Below are 7,299 nucleotides of genomic sequence, written 5' to 3'. Positions count from 1 at the left end.
GCTGCTGGGAGCCTCGCCTCAGTTTCTGGTATTTGTGGCTCACGGAAACATCCCTGCTGCCAGGCCATCCTGTTCACCTTCACACTCACTGAATCCCCTGCTTCCTTTGAGAAATGCCCGTGACACCTGCGGTCAGGGAGTGCTGCTGACGTCACCTCCACTCCCGAGCACCCACACCACCTGCTACGGGGGCCACCGGTGGGTCCGAGCTGCACTCTCAAGGCTCTTCCGAGGACGGGCCTGTGTCTGGGAGCCCTCTCCTGCTATGAACACAGCGGGCTTCACTTCCTCACTCAAGACAAATGCCATTGTTTTCCAGTCTTGAGACAGAAACACTAAAAACGATCGCTGTCCAGATTTGGAAAGGAATGCCTCCATTTTCGGAAACTCCCAGGCCTCACCCAGGGTGTTCCCAGACCTGGCTGCAGGCACTGCCATGTATCATTCCTGCAAGAGCCTCTCGGGACACCAGGATGCCTGCCCGGAGCGCCTCGGGGGGACCATCGTGACAGACACCGGCCTGGGGCCACACGAGCCCCTCCTTTCCAAGAGGGCCAAGGAAGCCCCCAACCAGCAGGTGAGGAGGGGGTCACGGAGACCACCAGCAAACAGTGGCAGCCGGGGGCCCACTGTCCTTTCTGACTGGAAGCTGAGCAGACCACGCTGACAGGGCCAAGGTGGAGGGATCAGAACCTGGAGGTACCTGGTCTGGAAGGTCCTGGCACATCCTGGGGGGTGGAGGGCGGCGGCAGCAAGGTGCTGTTGGGGCTGCTGATATCCCCCTCCCCCATCAGGGTCAGCTCGGCCACGTGCTCATCCTCCACCGTCTGGATGCCCCCGGCCTCCCCTTCCTGAGACTGCCTCTTCCAGATCTGCGCGGTGCCCTCCTGCGCGGGGGAGACGGGGGACTGGGGAGTGCAGAAGGGCCCGCTGGGAGACTTCTGCCCAGGGGGGGTCGTCCCAGGAGGTCCAGGGGGCCTGGGGGCTGAGCCCGGGCTGGTGGACGGGCTGTCGCTGCTCTCCGGGGCCGGCTCCCACTGCTCGCCCAGCTGGGAGGCGCTCTCCCGGCCGTTGTCTGTGGCGCTTCTCTTGCTAAAGTCCTTGGCCACAGCAGCTGAAGTGGGGAGGGTGAGTTCTGTGGAACCAGGAGGTAAACGGAGGAACTCTGGCAACACCAGGTCTTCCTTCCTTAGCAGCCCATGTTGGTCATCTGCTCTGTTGCTCTGAGCTTTGGAAATAAGCTCAAAAAACTCTATTGGAAGAAAACCCAGAGTGACCGTGTTTTAGAGAGTTTCACATTAATGACTGTCACAGCAGAACATTCTAGAAAGCTCTCATCCTGGGCTGTCCTAACGCCCTATCAGCTGTGGGTCAACAAGAGCCCTTTTCCATCCACACTATCTTCCCACAGACAGTGGAAGGGACAGCCCTGGGGCTTCTAGCATACTCTGTCTTCAGGAGTCTGAAAAAGCTGTGTACTCCCTAAAAACCACACTGTGTGAGGTCCAGACTTGAACAAACGAGACGCTTGACTCAACACGGTTAAGCGCTGATGCCGTCTGAGTAGGAAACTGTGGGACTCTCTGGCCTGGGCTTTCAATTTAACACTTGGGGCCCTCTGAGCACTGGCCCCCTCCTCCGGTTGGTCAGCATCTGAGGCACCCCCCCGGGTCCCAGCTGCAGCTGCAGTCCTCAAAGTCAGGAGCAGAATGAACCCGAGGAGGGGAGGTAGAGGAAGGACCTGAGACGGGTGGTCTGGGAAGGGACACCCTCAAATCCACGCCTGCCTCTCGGGGTCATTGCCTCTGGGCAGAGGGTGGTCCTCCCAGGCCTAGGGCAGAGGGGGCAACACGTGCTCTCCCTCTCCCCACTGAAGCTCCACAGCCCCGAGGGGCCAGGACGGGTGCCCCTGGGCCTCCCACTGCCCAGCCACTGCAGGGGCCTGCAGGCGCCTCCAGCTTCTTCGCTGGCTCCTCCAGAACTCTCCTTTTCTTACCTGGGCTGGGTTTTCTAGTGTAGCAGGCCCCAAGGCCACCATTCGAGGTAGATGGCATCTAAACTGGGCTTTCTCTAGCGTTGGAATTACACTCGGAGTTTTTAACAACTACAAGGAATCTCAAATCTCCGACTTCACTGGTTCTCAGAAACATACAAGCCTTAAAGAGGGCGCGTGATTTACTTGTGCTTGGTGGCCAACAAAGGCTGGAGGTGTGTTTTAGTTTTACCATGAGGTCAGACTCCACAGCCAGCTGTGACAAAGCCGTGACACGCCAGGTGGACTGGCAAGTACGCCCTGGATGAAAATTCAGGTCACGGTGACAGCTGTTGGTTTTGACTCTGTTTTCAATGCTTCTCCTTGTTATAAACTTCTGGAGAAAAAGGAGCTTCAAGAAAGGACTCATCTCTCCATCTCAGTCTTCCAGTGTGCCTGTTGTCTCTCCTGGAGGCCAGGGGTGTGCAGGCTGACCTTCCTCACTGACCCCGTAGCCAAGAGAGCTCAGCAAGCCCACAGTCCTTCCAGGCCAGTGTGCTCCACCTCCCCTCACCTGGGTGCCCAGCTCTGCCTGGGGTGGACTCTCTAATGCTAACTGTGCCTCCAGTCACGCTGGGGACCCTGGCACAAGCCAGTGGCGGGGCCATAGGGAGGAGCTGGGGTGAGAGGGAGGCAGAGCCTGCGGGGGCCTCTGGCATCTCAGGGCAGACAGTGCTGCTCACATCAGCTGCCCCTGACGCCCTAGGAGGCCTGGCACTCAGTCTCAAAACTGGGGTTTCGGTGAAGTGATCCCAACAGCCCACAGACTGCCCCCGGGAGAAACATGTCTTCCAGGCCACAGGGACGGACCGCAGTCACCCAGATGCTGACAGCTCAAAGCAGATCTACTGACTATACTGGAAACTAACTGTGCATTTACTAAAAACGTGGAAGTTTTAAAAAGTTCACATACCCTCTGCTTCGTCCAAATTAATTTTCTGATATTTTTTTTCCCAATCTTTGCAATAGATTCTTCTCTCTGTGAAAGCCGGGGATCCCTAGCATTTTTTCCATTTTCTCCTTTTATTTTAATAGAATTAGACTTGCCTAGTGTTCTTTCCTCTCCCTGCATTAGAAGGAAAGTCAAAGTTCTACTTTCATTTCAATACACGACAATACATCATGCATTAGTTAGAGAGTAGAAGGCTCTATGAAATAGATTGCATTGATACAGAATTTACATGCATTGCAGAAAAACCATTGCAACGATAAAGATTACAAACAAGAATAGCATTTAAGGCACAACCACTCCCACCTCAGAAGAAAAGAAAGCCAGTCCTTCACAGGTAAGAGGGAGCTGGGCATCGGCAGGGACGAGAGAGACCCCGCCAAGGAGCGTGGGGGAGACACACAGTGATAAGCAGGCGGTAAGGAAGCACCAGGGCACTGCGCAGGGCAGGCGGGGGCCACAGCGAGAGGAGCGGGGCACAGGGTGGGCCAGGGTGGGGAATTACCGTAGCCGAGTGGTTTCTGGAGCTGGAATTTACAGCTGTGTTCTGTTTCACTGACACACCTTTCTGTTTATCTGTGGATGCTAAACATAAGAAAGCTTTATGACTTCAGGGACTCGCAAATCCATCTGAATGTTTCATAGACAACCTGCTCCTACTGTCTCTGAGAGCAAAGCTGTAGAGAAGCCACAAGGCATCTGCTGCCCTTATTCACCACGCACAGCCCTGAGGGGAGTCCCCATGGGACAGGAGAGAGAGGACCCGTCCTCCACGCGCACAGCCGGGCTCCGTACATGTAACTAGGGACTTGCTGGGTGAGTGATGTTGAAATTGGAGGTTTTACCATGTTGGCCAGGCTGGTCTTAGCTCCTGACCGCAGGTGATCCATCCGCCTCAGCCTCCCAAAATGCTGAGATTACAGGTGCGAGCCACCATGTTTGGCTGCTTTCATCATTTCAGACTGAGCTTGGAGAAGAACCTGAGGAAAAACATGACTTTAAAATTTTGATGAATGGAGAAATCTCTTTCCATTCACCTTCCTTTCCTCTATTTCATTCTTATTTTAAAATATGCAAACAAAGATATGGATACATCAGTTATTAAATAAACGTCTGTGTGATACCTATCCAGGTGAAGAAATAGAGCACTATTACCACCGAGAAGTCCTCTGTATGCCCCTAACTGATCCTAAAGTCTTCCTTCCCCTTATTAGTAACAGATATAATAGATATCCACATTACCTGTGGATATCTGCCATCCTCTCCTTGGTTCTCTTTATAATTTTATTATGTATTTTATATATTTTATTTCTGTTTTGGAGACGGAGCCTTGCTCTGTCACCCAGGCTGGAGTATAGTGGCATGATCTTGACTCACTGCAACCTCCACCTCCCAGATTCAAGCGATTCTCATGACTCAACCTCCCAAGTAGCTGGGATTACAGGCATGGGCCATGTGCCACCATGCCTGGATAATTTTTGTATTTGTAGTAGAGATGGGGTTTTGCATGTTGGTCAGGCTGGTTTAGAGTTCCTGACCTCAATGGCTGGCCTTATTATACATTTTTTATATGCCTAAAGTAAAGTCTGATTTTGCCTGGTTTTTCTCTTACATAATTGGAGTAAAAGTCTGTATCCTGGTGCATCTGGCACTTTTACTCAATATTAAGTATTTAAGATTCACACTTAGCATTGTTTCTGCATTCTATTAAAACAGTACACCAGCCAGGCATGATGGCTCACACCTATAATCCCAGCATTTTGGGAGGCTGAGGCAGGCAGATCACTTGAGGTCAGGAGTTCCAGACCACCCTAGCCAACATGGTGAAACTCCATCTCTATTAAAACTACAAAAATTAGACCACTTGGTGGCTAATGACTGTAATCTCAGCACTTTGGGAGGTCAAGGCAGGTGGATCATGAGGTCAGGAGATGGAGACAATCCTGGCGAACATGGTGAAACCACATCTCTACTAAAAATAGAAAAAAATAGCCAAGTGTGGTGGCACATGCCTGTAGTCTCAGCTACTCAGGAGGCTGAGGCTGGAGAATCACTTGAATCTGGGAGGTAGAGGTTGCAGTGAGCCAAGTTTGCACCACTGCACTCCAGTCCAGCCTGGGTGACAGAATTAGACTCTGTTAAAAAAAAAAATTAGCCAGGTGTGGTGGTGTGTGCCTGTAATCCCAATTATTTGAGAGGCTAAGGCAGGAGAATCAGTTGAACCTGGGAGGTGATGGAGGTTGCAGTGAGCCAAGATCGCGCCCTGTACTCCAACCTGGGCAATAGAGTGATAGTCTCAAAAAAAAAAAAAAAAAAAAAGCCCAGGCGCAGTGCCTGCCACCTGTAATCCCAGCACTTTGGGAGTCCGAGATAGGTGGATCACCTCAGGACAGGAGTTTGAGACCAGCCTTACCAACAAGGTGAAACCCCATCTCTACTAGAAATACAACAATTTACAGGGATTTGCGGCACATGCCTGTAATCCCAGCTACTGGGGAGGCTGAGACAGGAGAATTGCTTGAACCCAGGGGGCGGAGGTTGCAGTGAGCCGAGATCGCACCACTGCACTCCAACCTGGGCGACTAAACAAGACTCTGTCTCAAAAAATATATATAAATTTATATTTATATACATAAAATAAATATAAAAAATAAAAATAAATAAAACTACAGTACACCAGTGTGTATCCCTTCATTGTTGGTGGACATGTGGGTTATGTTCATTTTTGTCAGTTACAGATGATGCTGTTGTGAACATGTTTGTATTTCTATTTGGTTACCATTAGTGTGTATTTACATACAGTATAAACCAAGAGGTGAAATCACACGTTACAGGGAAACATATCTTCAGTTTTACCAGGTATTATTGGTTTCATCCCAATGTTAACACACCAACTGACAGTCTTACAATGTCTGATAATTCCCAAATCTTCGCATTCTTCTTGACACTTAATTTCGTCAAAATTTTAATTCGAGTCTTTTGGTGGGTATGTGGCAATGATTGTGATATTAATTTACTGGGCCTTTTCTTCTCTATAACAGGCCCTGTCAAGATATATGTGTGGTGTGGCAGGTGTAGGAGCCCCTAGAAGTAGCATGGGTTGTGGAATCCTTAATCATCCTATGTGAAAAAGTTGGTGGGGCAGTGATTTTTTTTTTTTTTTTTTTGAGACAGAGTTTCGCTCTTGTTTCCCAGGCTGGAGTGCAATGGCACTATCTCAGCTCACTGCAACCTCCGCCTCCCAAGTTCAAGTGATTATCCTGCCTCAGCCTCCCAAGTAGCTGGGATTAGAAGCATGTGCCACCACACCCAGCTAATTTTTTGTATTTAGTAGAGATGGGGTTTCACCATGTTTGTCAGGCTGGTCTTGAACTCCTGACCTCAGGTGATCCACCTGCCTCAGCCTCCTAAAGTGCTGGGATTACAGGCGTGCACCACTGCACCCTAATATTTCCTATGTGCAATGGTGTAGCCAGGGTGCAAAGCCGGTTCTTAATGATTCTGTCATCCAAATATTATATCTTCTCGATTCCCCTTGAGATATGCTCATTCCTCCATACAATTAAACAATCTCAATTACTCTTGAAGGAGCATAAAATCCTCCCTGTCTAATCATGGGTCCTTCCAAATTATTTGTTGTCTTGTGTTTAAAATATAAAAAAGAGAATGTAGATTTTGTTTTCTTCTTCCTGCTTAACCTGAACAAAATGTCATAGATACCTCCTAGCCTGTTGCTAAACCAAGGAGAGTCACTTGAATAATGAACAAGACTGGAGGGAAACCACATGGATAATTTATCGTTACACTATCATCACATACATGGAACTCATCAATGAAGCTTACGAAAAAAAATGAGTCATTTGTGGAAAAGTGTAAAGAGAATATAGGAGATGCCTCAAGTGAAGAGAAAAAAGCTGCAGAAAATAATTACAAAAAAAGAGTGTTAAGATGTAAACACAAATTCAGAGATTCAGGAACACGAAGGGTTAAATTAAGGGAAACAAGAGTTATCAATATTTTCTTATTCATTATGGAGAGCAGGATGAATTCTTAAAAGGTCAAATAATTATGAGTCTGATATATCTGATGATAATTTGTATTTTGTATTTCTAATGTTGTAAATGGTTGTTAATTCACAGTCATTATTCCTATTTCCTTTAGACTAGTGACCATGAGTTTGATTGACAAAAACCCATTGGGTTAGTATTGTTATCTGTGTGTGTTCATCATGCTAAGTGTTAAAATAAGTCCATCAATTTTTGTCTTGTGTTTGTTTTCATTTCCGTTTAGTTTAGTTTCTTTGGGACAGGGTCTCACT

General features: G+C 48.6%; 1 pseudogene; it reads right to left on the bottom strand.

The window, feature by feature from the left end:
* Positions 1 to 202: 202 nt before the first annotated feature.
* LOC134757348 (regulator of G-protein signaling 12-like) overlaps positions 203 to 7,299 on the bottom strand; it is a 36,226-nt pseudogene continuing 29,129 nt past the window's right edge.

The sequence above is a fragment of the Gorilla gorilla genome, chromosome 16 (assembly GCF_029281585.2).
Source record: "Gorilla gorilla gorilla isolate KB3781 chromosome 16, NHGRI_mGorGor1-v2.1_pri, whole genome shotgun sequence".
Lineage (NCBI taxonomy): Eukaryota > Metazoa > Chordata > Mammalia > Primates > Hominidae > Gorilla > Gorilla gorilla.
Note: the sequence above shows the minus strand (reverse complement) of the source record. Positions and strands in the feature narration are given on the sequence as shown.